Source organism: Aquila chrysaetos, chromosome 1, assembly GCF_900496995.4.
Source record: "Aquila chrysaetos chrysaetos chromosome 1, bAquChr1.4, whole genome shotgun sequence".
Lineage (NCBI taxonomy): Eukaryota > Metazoa > Chordata > Aves > Accipitriformes > Accipitridae > Aquila > Aquila chrysaetos.
This window is the reverse complement of record NC_044004.1, coordinates 69,140,937-69,154,594: the sequence shown is the minus strand read 5'-3', so window position 1 is coordinate 69,154,594 and position 13,658 is coordinate 69,140,937.

Genomic DNA, 13,658 nt, shown 5'->3' with positions numbered 1-13,658 from the left:
GACATCAGAGAATATTTCATGCTGGCTTTTAACTCAGTGATACACAACATTGCAGTTGAGTAGGCTTTCATTGCAGCTGCATCTCCGATTGACTTAGTAAGGTTGCTAAAGGAATGTCTTGTTCTCATGCCATATTTGTCTTGCTCTTTTTTGTAATTTATTTATTTTTGAGAACTGAATCAGACTTAAGCATCTGTTTCTCAATGAGTTTGCCGGGGGGGGGGAGGCTTGACCCAGTATTACAGATAGTTTCACTAAAGAACATAACAGTTAAGTGATTAGCCCAAGGTAATTCAGTGAATGGCTCAGCCTTCCTGAAAATGTTAAACTCTTCTGGCTCCTTGTCTTTTAAACTAGTCTAGCCGCTAAATCATATTGGCTCCCAAATGAAATGAAACTTTGAGAACTGGAAGTCACTTTTCATACAGTCTAATTGCCCATCTTATGTGGGAAAATGTCTGTAAAAATCCTGCCTGGGAATCCTACCAAATTTTTTTTTAATAATGTTAAACAAAGCTTTTTGCATCAAATAGTTTATTATCTGTTGACATTAATTCACAGGGAGTATACATACGTAAAGTTGAGCACATGTTTTACTGGAACAAAGCAAGAGTGTGCAGCACCTGTCAGGTGAAATTGTATGTGATCTGCCCAGCAGAAAATAGATGCTGTTTAAGAAAAAGACAACAGTTTCTGCTATAGCCAGTATAAAAAGAAAGGGAAAAAATTATCTCAGAAAAGCATCTTTTCTTGTATAATGATTTTAAAAGACAAGTGTTTCTAGTTACTCAGAATTTTTCTTTCCAAGTATTATTCCAAGGGTTTCTTCTCTGTACCCTTTTCCCTTTTCCCTTTCCCCTTCTTTTTGTTCCAGAGTGGGTAGTATTATAATGACCATGACAATTTGAGGCAGTAAGTGAGGAAAAGTTTGTGAGGAGAATCTGTTATTAGACTGATATACTGGTAAGAAATGACTGTACTTTAAGGCACAGGTGTGATCTGAGGAAAGGTTTGTTTGTCCAGTACCTTATCTGTATTGTTACTGTGTCATCTGGTTTAATAATAAAAAAACAAACCTTGGCTTTTCTTTTCCATTTGCCTGTCCAATTTCCCTGTCCATCCTTGCTTCAATTGTGAAGAAAATTTGTGAAAACAAAGGAGGTCAAAATATGTCGAATAGAAAAGGAATGCTAAAAGGTTTTTTTTACTTATTCAAAGGGGGGGGTGTTTGCTTTTGGGAGAGGGAGATGGCTTCTGATGGCAAAAAATTACTTAAAAACAAATCGGTAAATGCTACGGTATAAATAAATTGTGCATATAAATTAATGTAAGACAAAAATTGTTAACTGAAGATATGCAACTTATTATTTTAAAGTTTAACTTGCATCTTTGTGTCTTCTTAAAAATACAATTTTATTTTGCATATCAACTTTATAAACAAAATATGTGCATCTTTCAGTTCTGTGGCTTACAATGTAATATTACCTACTGATGCAAAGGTATCTTGCCCACATTAAATCCCAATTTCATATTTCTTTTAACATAAATACATACTCTTTTATGTAAATACCTCTCTAAATAAAAATATTTCCTGATTTGCTAATAAGGTAAGCTAAAGATATATACACTTAGCTGAAGAATAACTTGAACCAAATTCTAAAAGTTAAAAATACTTCCGATCTGGGAGAAATCAATATTTGAATACTAAGGTTTTACACATCTTTAAAGTGGATTGACATAGCTGTTGCATAATCAGTATTCCAGGATAACAGTTCTTGCATGGATAGGCTCTTCCAGAACAAAAAATGGGTTTATTCCAAAATAATCAGTCTTTTTACAAAGTAGAATTACTCTTCAATGATTGGATTATTGTATGCTGAAATAAAATACTCACCTGAGAAGAGTTGGTTCAACCAAATGACCACTGTGTAACAAATATTTTGGTTAGTTTCTCTGGGACAGCTAGGGTAAGATGCTGGCATCCTGAGGTTTTCAAACAAGAGGAAATTAAGTAAGTTTTGACTGAAAAAAGTACCTAGCTCATTGTATCACTCCTAACTCATCAAGACCTATAGTGTAAAATTTCAGAAGAACAATATTTGGGAGATCTTGCTCTAAAACAAAATGTTATGTTTCAGGGGGACATTGCTTGTTTTCTTGTTAAGTAACATTCAGTTCTCTTCAACATTGTCATACATACTCTGGCAACAAACTCAGCTCGTGTTTGGTTGACATTGTTTGCCTCTGCTCTGAGTTTAGGCCACTGGAATTCTTAACATTTCCAACAGGGTTTCTATTGGTTGTTATGAATTCAGAGCTCTTCCTGTTGTGATAGCAGACCATCGTCTCATCCAGATATTAGTCCAATGATCAGGCAGCAGAGTGGTGACTGAGCGAGACAGATAGCGTCTTCTCCTACTAACGTCTTCTCCTACTAGATTAATCACATAATTGTCTGTCAAATTACTCAACTTTCCTCCATAGGCACTGGAACTAAGACTGTCTCTATTCTTGCCAAAGAGTATTCATTCCCCTATCTTTGGCTATATTTTAAGCTTTTCCAACTTGTGCAGGCTATCTCTGCCTATTATTTTTCTGACATCATACATTTTTCTGTCAGTAATCCAGCAACACACAAATAATTTGTTTTTTATGTCTGTAATTTATGCTCCAGAGCTGAGTAAATTGCTGCACTTCAGACCCAATCCAAAGTCTAATGAAGTCATTGGAAACATTCCAGTTGACTTCACTAGGCTTTACATCAGGCCCATAAGTGGTACTTGCCTGCCACTGAGTCAGAACTTATAAAAGACAAACAAAGCAGAACATTTTTTTGCCATTCATAGCCAGTCATGGTAAGGAAAAACAGCAAACAAGAATCAGAATACAGTTTAAATTATAACTATATCAGTTGCTAGTCCTAAATAGCGCTTCATTCAAAGACACAGTTTGACAATAAAAAAACTGCTTGAGCATTACTGCATTAAAGGATTTGAGAAGAGATTTCTTTTATTTATTTCTGATTTTTTTCTTGTATTTTAGTCGGCTATTTAGTGCATTCTACGTCACGCTAACATGAGTAAAGCTCTTGTGATTGCTAAATGTTACTTTTATTTTCAAAGTCTCATTTTTACTTGTTATAGGGAGCAAAGTGCTGCAGCTAACACCAAATGTGTGAATCACTTGATGAAAAAGAAAAATTAAAAAGAGAAGAAAAATAAACAGTATTTATTTTCTCTTCTACATCCAGGTAACACTGTGAGAAAAGGAGACTCATTCTCCTTCTAGTAATGCTAAAAATTATGTAAACTGTTAAACTTTTCTTGAAGGAACTGAACTTGAAATGTTTAAAAGAAAAAAACCACCACACTATGATTTCTCCCCAGGGGTGCAGCAGCCTTTGTAAGGTAAACAAGCTGTAGCACTGTGCTGTGGGTGCAGGTGGCTAATTAGTGCTCATCACTATCTTTAATCCCAGGGGAAGGGAGAAAACCTTTCAAATCTCTCTATCAAAAATGGAGGTAGTCAAGCCGCAAAGGAAGCCATGACAAGCTGACTGTGTCGAAGCTGTGTGAACAGTTAATTCAATTAGATCTTTAATGCAAATATAATTGGTAAACTGTTGCATTTGCATATCCCTCAGCTAGGACTTAAGTCAACATTTTTATTACCTCTATTGAAATTAAATTTGTGAGATATATATAACTTCGGCACCTAGAAAGCAACAGATTAAAGTACCATTCATTTACTAAATGAAAAAGAAGATTAACTGAGTTTTAAGGTGCCAGAGAAGAATCTGGCAGAATCTGAAGAATCTGACAGAATCTGACAGAATCTGAAGCTCTGGATTCTCATAATTCTAAACAGGTCATGTAAGATCAGATTCACAGATTTAATTAGGTATCTAATTTCTTTTTTGGCTGTAATGTTATTAAGGATCTGGTCCCTAGCTTCACAGGTCTTGGTTCTATGGCTGTTTCTCTCAAGAGCATGTCCTCAAAAATAGAAAAAAAGGGGAGGGGAGGAGGAGTGCTTTTAAAGTTGGATCAGCTCTCTGATCTGGTTTATTATTCAGCTCCACAGACAATCGCATTAGAACAAACAGAGCACCAGCACAGGCGTGGAAATGATCAGTGATGAGGAAAGCGGGCTGGAAGCACTTAGCTAGCTTTGTCAGTGTGAGAAGTGTCCTTGGATCCAGAGCGCCTCATTTCCTCAGGCCTCATCTACACTACAAAATTTTCTAAGAAAAGTTGGCTTGTGTTCCCACACAAGTTTGTAAGCTAGCAAAACATAACCCTTCTTTTGAAAGAAACTGTCTTCCCATACCACACCGGCCCTCAGCCACCAACCACACTGCTAATGACATAACAGCACAGACACCTAGAAGCTTCTGCCCCCACTCATAACAAACTTTTTTTAATGAGTAACATTTCATATAGGCATAGGCACGCTGCCCTGGCAAAGGCACCCAGGTGGGCATGTGCTCTGATGACACAGCAAGGTCAGTAGATGTAAGCCAGTACAAGTGCTAGCAACAAGGTCTTCTGCTGCAGAAGAATAATGTCTCTGCTTCCCACGGCTGGGAAGCGATGGGACTGGTACTTGCATATCTCACGGAGGTCTTTTGAGAGGTGATAGTAAAGCATTCCAGTACAGGGCTCCGTATGAGCACTTTGGTTATATGGATAATACCAACTATGAAAACTACCCTTAACTGGTTTCTTGCTGACTGGTAAGTTACAGGCTTCGTCTTGAAATCTGTTGATTAAAGTAGCACTATTACTATGAAGAAGGATTGAATTCAACATTTATAAACTATGTGTTTTTGTCCGTGTCACAAAAAGTATTGTTTTATTTTTAAATTGTCAGGAAGAGTTTTACAGTTGTAAGATCTTGTAATGCTTGATATTTTTCTTATAGGCCCACCTGTAATCAGGAGATTATTTAAAAATACCACTACTCCAAAGAAAAAAATGTCTTTCTAGGTCTTTGGGGGAGGGTGGAAATTTTGCAAGTATGAACCTCCAAAAATTTGTACAACAATAGACAAGAAACCTCGAAGTTAACAAAAAAAATCATGGAAACACTGATTAAAGGTGGAAAGCAATAATGTTTTAGTAAAATAGATCTCAGTTGTTTAGTTAGAGCAGGAGGGAAAGAGGGAAAAATAATTTTATCAGTTTCACTAGCATCATTTCATACTCCCATTGTAAGGAAATGAGGATTTTGGTATTTTCAGACCTTCAACTTCTCCACTATATTTTTGTTCTGTTTTTCCATGGAAGTGAGCCCTTTACATTCAGACTGTTAGTGCCAGTCCACTGTAATAATCTTTAAACCTATTGGTCAGCCTATTGATGGAGAAGTAGGGGTGTCAAAGGCATCAGGAGACCCAAATACAGTGCCTCCATGGTGGGAGAAAGCTTTTGCCTACAAGAAGCTGTAGTCAGTTGCCTAATCAATGTGGGTACCAGTGAGGCAAACTGCTCACAGTAACTCCAGCCATAGCTCCAGCCATAGTACATATTGCCACTTGCTAATCCAAAATAGACAGAACACCCAGAAGAGGTCTGGGAAATAGGGAGAGGAGAAGAAAGGAGCACATTAAAACAAAAAAAAAAAAAAAAAAGGGAAGAAAGACAAGTAATGTTAGTTAAAGTAGGATGTCAGCTTGTAGTAAACCAGACTGCCTTTATTGCACTGCTTACAGAATTGGCTTGGTCCCTGCAAACCATTTTCCGAGACCACCGGTCTGCAAGTGTATCTACATTCATGAAATATAGGCTCAGAGCATTGCCATGTTTTAGATCAGGAAAATCTTACATTTAAAGACAACTTAATAATCGTAGTTCTCACACATGGTTCTACAGAAATAGCTGAATTTAAAAAAGAGAAAACATTTTCTATTCCATTCACATCTGGGAATGATAGGAATGAGAGGAAAACGGAATTTTATATCTCTGAGCAGGTTTCCAGAATTTCATTTAATTGTACTTGGGAGACTTGTCTATTGATGTAGCATTTACACTGCATGGTGACTGATACTGCACTGCTTGGTAACCGTTCAGGCAGGAAAAGCAATGTAGTACAAAAGTAGAAACACATGTAGTAAACCGGCTTGGTGCACACAACAGCAGGAAATCCTTGTGAATGCAACAAGTGCATGAGGTAGATACCATAGCAAAGAAGCCAAAACCAGGATAAATGTTTTTTTATTATTTCCTTACACAAAATATTTGGATCAGTGGCACTCTGGTATGATTAAGCCAACAACGTGTTTCTTTTCTAATAATACTGACAGTGGCAAGTGGTTATGCAAAGAAGTGTAAGCCAATGAAAGCAGCAGAACTGAATGAAAAGTCTGTTCCTGTTCCCCACTTCAATATTCAATCAAATACACTAAATGGAGTGAATGGGTTTATTTTAAAAATTTTATTGTATTAATTGTCTGAAGAATGTCTGCAACACAAATAGGACTACAGTTTACATTTTGAAACTGGTATTTTTTTGCTATATTCAGTTCTTAAAATGCTACGTAAGATTTGCACATAAGCATTCCAAATCCTCACAGCATCCTTATTTAGTGGAAACTTGAAAAACTAGGCCATGATATACAAATGCATATGTCTCTACTAATATAGTCTAGGCTAAGGCTTTTACAAACTGTTGATAATAATTCTCATTCTGATGGCAGGTGCTGAGAACATTGTGGAACAGCAGTCCGATTTGGAAAAATAAGACCAAAATATGCATAATTTCAAAATTATGAATGCCATAGTCGCAAAATTAGGAGGGCTTCTGCTGTTGGTTTACATTATTCCCTCCTTTATGCAGTACTATCAGTAAACATACTGTTTATCATTATAAATTGCATCCTAATCATAATGAATGTAGTTTTCTCCTCATCCTTGAATATAGGGATGTAAACCATCATTACCAAAAGCACAGAAAAAGCCAAGAATTCTTTTCATATTTCTTCATTGACTCCATCCTCATCAAAACATGTTACTGCTGTAATCTGAACATACATTTCCCTGAGTTTGTAACTACTGGCCATTTTATTTTGAGTTTAATATTAAGACCTCTTTTACACTAATCAGATTGATCCTATCTTTCAACAAAAGCCTTCATTCTGTGATTCTGTGATTATATAGATTCAAAATACCTTTTCTTCAAAACCTTTACCTAAAAATTAAAATAGCTAGTGTTAATAGATGTGGGATGTAATACTATGGAATAACTATTTTATATGAAGAAAACAGATAGAGATACTGAACAAGTACTTGAACACTGCAGCATTAGCCCTTCTTTGTTATCAAATGAAACTTTGAAAGTACATGTACTTTCAAATACCACTTTTATCTAGACTCTGCAAAATTTGAAAATAATGTAACTTAAAACTGAGAAATGTTTTCCTTGTCAGCTGTAGTGAGAATAATGTACAGGAAAAGGTGATGTAATGATCATATCACTTACATTATTCTCTCCCTGATGAATAATCTTCCACACTAAGGATGAGCTCACTTACTATTATTGGAGTCACATCTGTAGGCCACAGTGCACTGCTGAATGTACTGGAGTTTTGATGCTGTATGATCTGCCTGTAGCTAACACTTTTCATTAGAATTGCAAAACCATTATATGTACTACATATGGAGTTAATTTTCCTCATGAGGAATCCAACAGAAAAAAGAAACAAAGCTTTTATTTGCAGCAGTCGTACTTGGGATTCACACCCTTCCTAAGCACAGCTATATCTTTCTTTGAAAACCAGTCCCAGCCTATTATTAGTTTGGAACATCTAAAACACGTGATGAATGTTTTCTGTTCTCATTTCAGCCAGAGCTCACATGACTGATACAGTAGTCTAAGTTTAATTTCAAACTAAGGATAGAAAATCCTCTCTATTTCTATTCCTATTTGTAGCTTCAATGCAGTCAGTGTGCTCAATTGTGAAACTGTGTAACTTATGTAATGTGCTTTCTGTAAATGATGAATCATATTCTTATTTAAACCTGGTAAAATGAGTAAGGCTGGGAGTCAATTTGAAATTCAAGAAATAACATAATTAGAGCCACTGACTAATGTAATTCAGTATTATAAATGTCTTGAATACACAAGCTTTTATTAATATTAATGAAGCCAAGAATGGACAGAGAAGAAACATAGTGTGTGTAGAAATCTTTAAGAAACAATCTCTCCCTTAGAATAGGCACATTCCCTTATGCCGTTCACTTTCCATGCACCTAATCCAATAATTGTCCTGGGCTGGAAGTACTGGGAACATTTTAGGCTCTGATTCAGGAAAGGGTTAAGCATATGCTTAAAATTATATGTGTTTCTATGTGTTTTGCTGAGCGCAATAATAGGAGCTGAACATAGCAGACCAGATTCCCTTTTTGTGGTGGTAGTGTGTGGTGGCAGTAGTGATTCTATGGCTAACTGTAAGCTTCTCATTTAAGTAGGAATTAAGTTTTTTCACTTCAGTGATTTGTCTCCATATTTACAAAACTGCTTTGAGAAATCAATTTTCGTAGAAATTTTTTTACTAGAAAGATATCAAGGATTGCAAAGGAAACTTAACAATCATTCCTCCTCCAAATATGGTCCTAATCTTCCCCCTTAGCTAAACAACCTGTCATCACAAATCCAAAACTAGACGTGTATATATACCCCTATGTACACAGACATACCCTTATATAAGCAGTAGTTACACAGTTTCAGATTCAAGAACTTTTCATATTTTACAGATCATTAGGAAGGAAATTATTTCCCTCTCATTCATCAGTTTTCATGCATGTTAAGGGAAGCCGCGTGATTTCTATTCTCTTAGACTTTTCCCACCTTTTTTCCCTTCTGTTTCTGCTTCTCATGATTGCCACATATGTTAAACTTGGGTGGGACAGGCTGAGAAGTTGGGAGCTCTGCTGCCCAGGCCTTATACATGTCAGCCATCTACTCCACCTCTGCTTCATCTCAGCTGTGTTTTACGTTTCTCTAGCTAGCCAGTAAGTTAACCTGCAGGCATTTTCTGGCTTCCTGCAGAATTCTTGCCCTTGAATTTAGGTTTTTCCTGATTAGTAGACAGTTCATAGTCGCTTTCTCCTGTGAAGCTACTTTTTTTCCTTGGTCAGAATACTGTGATTTTTAAAAGAAATAAATCAATAAAAACATGCAAAAGCAAAGAGGTTAGCATGTGAATGATGCAGATAGATTAAACTTTTGAATATATTAGGTAAAATCTCCATACATCCTGCCTACCAAAGTAAGAATGCTCAGTTGTACGTGTGGGATAATTGATAAGTTTACCTCCCTGAGTAGTATTAACCCACTCAGGCTCCCCCACATTGATACTCTGATGTCCCCATTCTTATAATAATTGAGCTAGCTCCTAGTCCCCCCTTGACTACTTCAGGGCATTCTGGCTCTCAGTGTCCCACAGCAAGATTAGTCAATGCTGTCTGTATGTATGAAGGTCAAGTGGGTGAGTTGCTGGGGTGATCTGTGGTCCAGATATGCTGCTCTGTGGAAAGTTCTTTTTGGGTGACTCTAGCTGTAAGCTGGAGCAGCTTGTCAAATTTGTGCTGAGGTCTGCACCAGTGTCAGGCCTTGCCCAACTGGGCTGTGCTAACAGAAAAGTCCCCAGTTTAGATATAGCCTAAGAGGTACCATACCTCCTTGAAGACTGCATGTCATCTATCCGTATGGTTATCTGTAGAAATTAGTATCACCAACAGCTGGCATTAGTGGAAGCTTGTCGTGTGTAGAGACTTTCACTTGCTTATTAAAATTTCAACAGGACTCAGTGCAGTGCAGTGACATTTTGTCTTCCTCTCTTACATTTAACTGCACATCTTTCTTCCACCACTGTAAGAAAACATTTTGAACTTTAATTTTTGGGATATGGATGTTTCTTCTAGATTCCTACAGTGCTTGCCTTGACACATTTCATGAACATTTTTTATGTTCTGTTTCTATCAGCTCTTTCTCCTAGCTGTGTACCACACCCTTTCGTTTGAGAGACATCAAGATTGTTCCCCTGCCCCATTTCAAGACCTGAATAATGCTACTAAATTAATGCATGATGTCACCTATGGGTAGAAATAAGCCATTATGTCCCTCATCGCTATATTAATCATTGAATTATTCAGCTCACTCTCAACCTTCATACAAATACATCACATTTTATAAGATTTCTGTCAGTTGATATTTTTAGTGAATAAACATCAGACAGCAAAATAAACATTTCCATTCCATAGTATGAGATAGAAAGTAGGAAAATATGTTTGATTCCTCATATTAATTTCAGTTGTCCAAGTATTTTTTCTCAGAGTTTGTGTCTAGTCTTTGTCTGTGTACCCATATTTCTATAAATACTAGAACAGATCAGGTTTGTTCTGTGCTGTGCAACACAAAATGAAAGCATCAGTCCCTAAACTGCCAAGCCAGTGAGTAACTTTCCTTTCTCTCTGACTGCAAAATATTCATAAGTATATATGTATATATGTGTGTTTTTTTACTACTAACAGGGAATGTGAAATTTCTATTATAGCAGCAATGGGCACAGGGTACAGAAAAACAAGAGTACAGATGACTACAGTTTGCACAAAGTGAATGGAAGTTTGTTTCCCCATAGTGTAGCAGGTATGGAAAACTCATAAAACCTCTTTGTTGAAAAGAGGCGATGTTTCCGCATAAATGCACAGCTTTTACTTTTACAAAAAGCATTTGTTTCATTGATTTTCTTATTTAGCTTCACTTAAAAAAATCAGGCACAAGAAGAGTTGAATGGAAAATAGAAATAAAACTTTTCTGTGAAGAAAACAGTGAAGGAGTAGAAGCCTTTCAGAGACACTGATCAGGCTGCCTTTTCACTCTTCACTCCTGCTTCAGTATTTACTACCATGCTTCATTTCATATCTCAAAGCTGAATTGTAGTCTACAGTAATCCTTGAAAAGGATTTTTTTTTTTACTCCTTGATTTGAACATTTTTGAGTCAATGCTTTGTAAAGTGGTGAATACCTTGCAAGAACCATGTGATGAGAACATGCCTCCTTGGTAGGAGTATCTGACATCAAAGTATCTGAATCATAGAATGGAATCATAGAATCATTTAGGTTGGAAAAGACCTTTAACATCATCAAGTCCAACTGTTAACCTAGCACTGCCAAGTCTACCTACCACTAAACTATGTCCCTAAGTGCCACATCTACACATCTTTTAAACACCTCCAGGGATGGTGACTCAACCACTTCCCTGGGCAGCCTGTTCCAATGCTTGACAACCCTTTGCGTGAAGAAATTTTTCCTAATATCCAATCTAAACCTCTCTTGCTGCAACTTGAGGCCATTTCCTCTTGTCCTATCACTTGTTACTTGGGAGAAGAGACCAGTAGCTCCCTCACTACAACCTTCTCTCAGATAGTTGTAGAGAGTGGTAACGTCTCCCCTCAGCCTCCTTTTCTCCAGGCTAAACAGCCCCAGTTCCCTCAGCCGCTCCTCATAAGACTTGTGCTCCAGGCCCCTCACCAGCTTGGTTGCCCTTCTCTGGACACGCTCCAGCACCTCAATGTCTTTCCTGTAGTGAGGGGCCCAAAACTGAACACAGTACTCGAGGTGCAGCCTCACCAGTGCCGAGTACAGGGGGACGATCACCTCCCTGCTCCTGCTGGCCACACTATTTCTGACACAGGCCAGGATGCCGTTGGCCGCCTTGGCCACCTGGGCACACTGCTGGCTCATATTCAGCCGGCTGTTGACCAAAACCCCCAGGTCTTTCTCTGCCAGGCAGCTTTCCAGCCACTCTTCCCCAAGCCTGTAGTGCTGCATGGGGTTGCTGTGACCCAAGTGCAGGACCCGGCACTTGGCCTTGTTGAACCTCATACAGTTGGCCTTGGCCCATCGATCCAGGCTGTCCAGATCCCTCTGTAGAGCCTTCCTACCCTCGAGGAGATCAACACTCCTACCCAACTTGGTGTCATCTGCAAACTTACTGAGGGTGCATTTGATCCCCTCGTCCAAAGCATTGATAAAGATATTAAACAGAACTGGCCCCAATACTGAGCCCTGGGGAACACCACTTGTGACCCGCCGCCAACTGGATTTAACTCTATTCACCACAACTCTTTGGGCCCAGCCGTCCAGACAATTTTTTACCCAGTGAAGAGTACACTCATCCAAGCCACGAGCAGCCAGTTTCTCCAGGGGAATGCTGCAGGAAACCGTGCCAAAGGCTTCACTAAGTCCAGGTAAACAACATCCACAGCCTGACATACAACCTGGAGTAATATGTCTGTTTAGAAGATTGCTTACTGCCAGTCTTCCTCTTACAGCATATAATAAAAGACAGTCGAAATACAAAGTGAAATCAGTGGAAGTCTGGTATTGCTAAAAAAGAAGAGAAGTTCTTTCAAGCATAAGGATTATGGGTTCATTTTTTTCCAGTAAGGATCCAGAAAATTGAATTAGTTTCTGAAGTAAATCTAAATGCTTTATTTTGAAAATCAGATTGAAAACCTCAACCTCTCCTGTGATCTAAGTGCTTTCTTGTTTCATTTGGGTTTGACATACCACAAAAGTCAGACACTTTTGTGTTCATATTTCGGTGCAGATGGTACTCAGGATAAATCAGTACATACACATGAATTGTCTTCACAGCTAATGTTAAAAGATGGCTACTTCTGGGTTTAATCATGGTTACTGGTTATCAGTGCAGAGCAAAACTATGGGACAATTACAAGAGAAGTGAGATTCAGCTCAGTGGAATATAGTTACCCAGATCAGTATTTCTCTATTCATCTTTCCTTTAATCATATGTACTGGACTCAAGTTTTATATCTTGTTCAAGGAATGCACTTCTAGGAGCACAAAACTTGTGAGTTCATTATTTGTTCAGTAAAAAGAATACTGCCACTCACTACATAGCTAACTGTATGAGAGCTTAATTTTTAGAGCTCTTATTCTTGGCACCATGTCATTTCATCAAATTTAAAGTTTTCATTTAACAGGTTAGTTTCTTCCTAATGATTGCTAATAAAGGCATGAAAACATGACCCAGATCCCATGATGTCTGTTTTCAAGATAAGCCCAAACTGCTACAAGATAAACCCAATACCAGTATTCTGGGAGTCATGTCTCTTAAGTAACTTAGCAATACTTTGTGCATAAGGGGGGTGAGAATTTTACAATGACCTCTGCTTGCGAAGTATGCAGATACATACTGCAGCATTTTCACTAAATAGTAAAAAATTATGAAGGATTAACTAGTGCTGTTTCCTCTTGCTTTCTAAGAGGGTCTGTGGTGTTGTCCTATCTCTGCCACTCAAAATGGGAGTAATTCCACACTGGCGAGAAAAACCATGAAAGCCTCATATCGTGATGTGCCCAAGACTTTTGACAGGTTGAGTCCAACTACGCAGCCACAATTACATAGTGCTACAAGATGTCTCCTCTCCTAGTGTGGGACCAGTTGTATCCTGCCTACATACATGAAATCCACTGTGCCAGAACACAAGGGTTATAGTGTCCAGCTCAGTCATGCAATGATATTCACTATGAGAAAATCAAAACTCATCAGTGAGAGAGACACCATTTTCTCAACAATCTAAGGCACCTAAGAATTATTGCAAATCGTACTAACTTCTTTTCTCTGTACA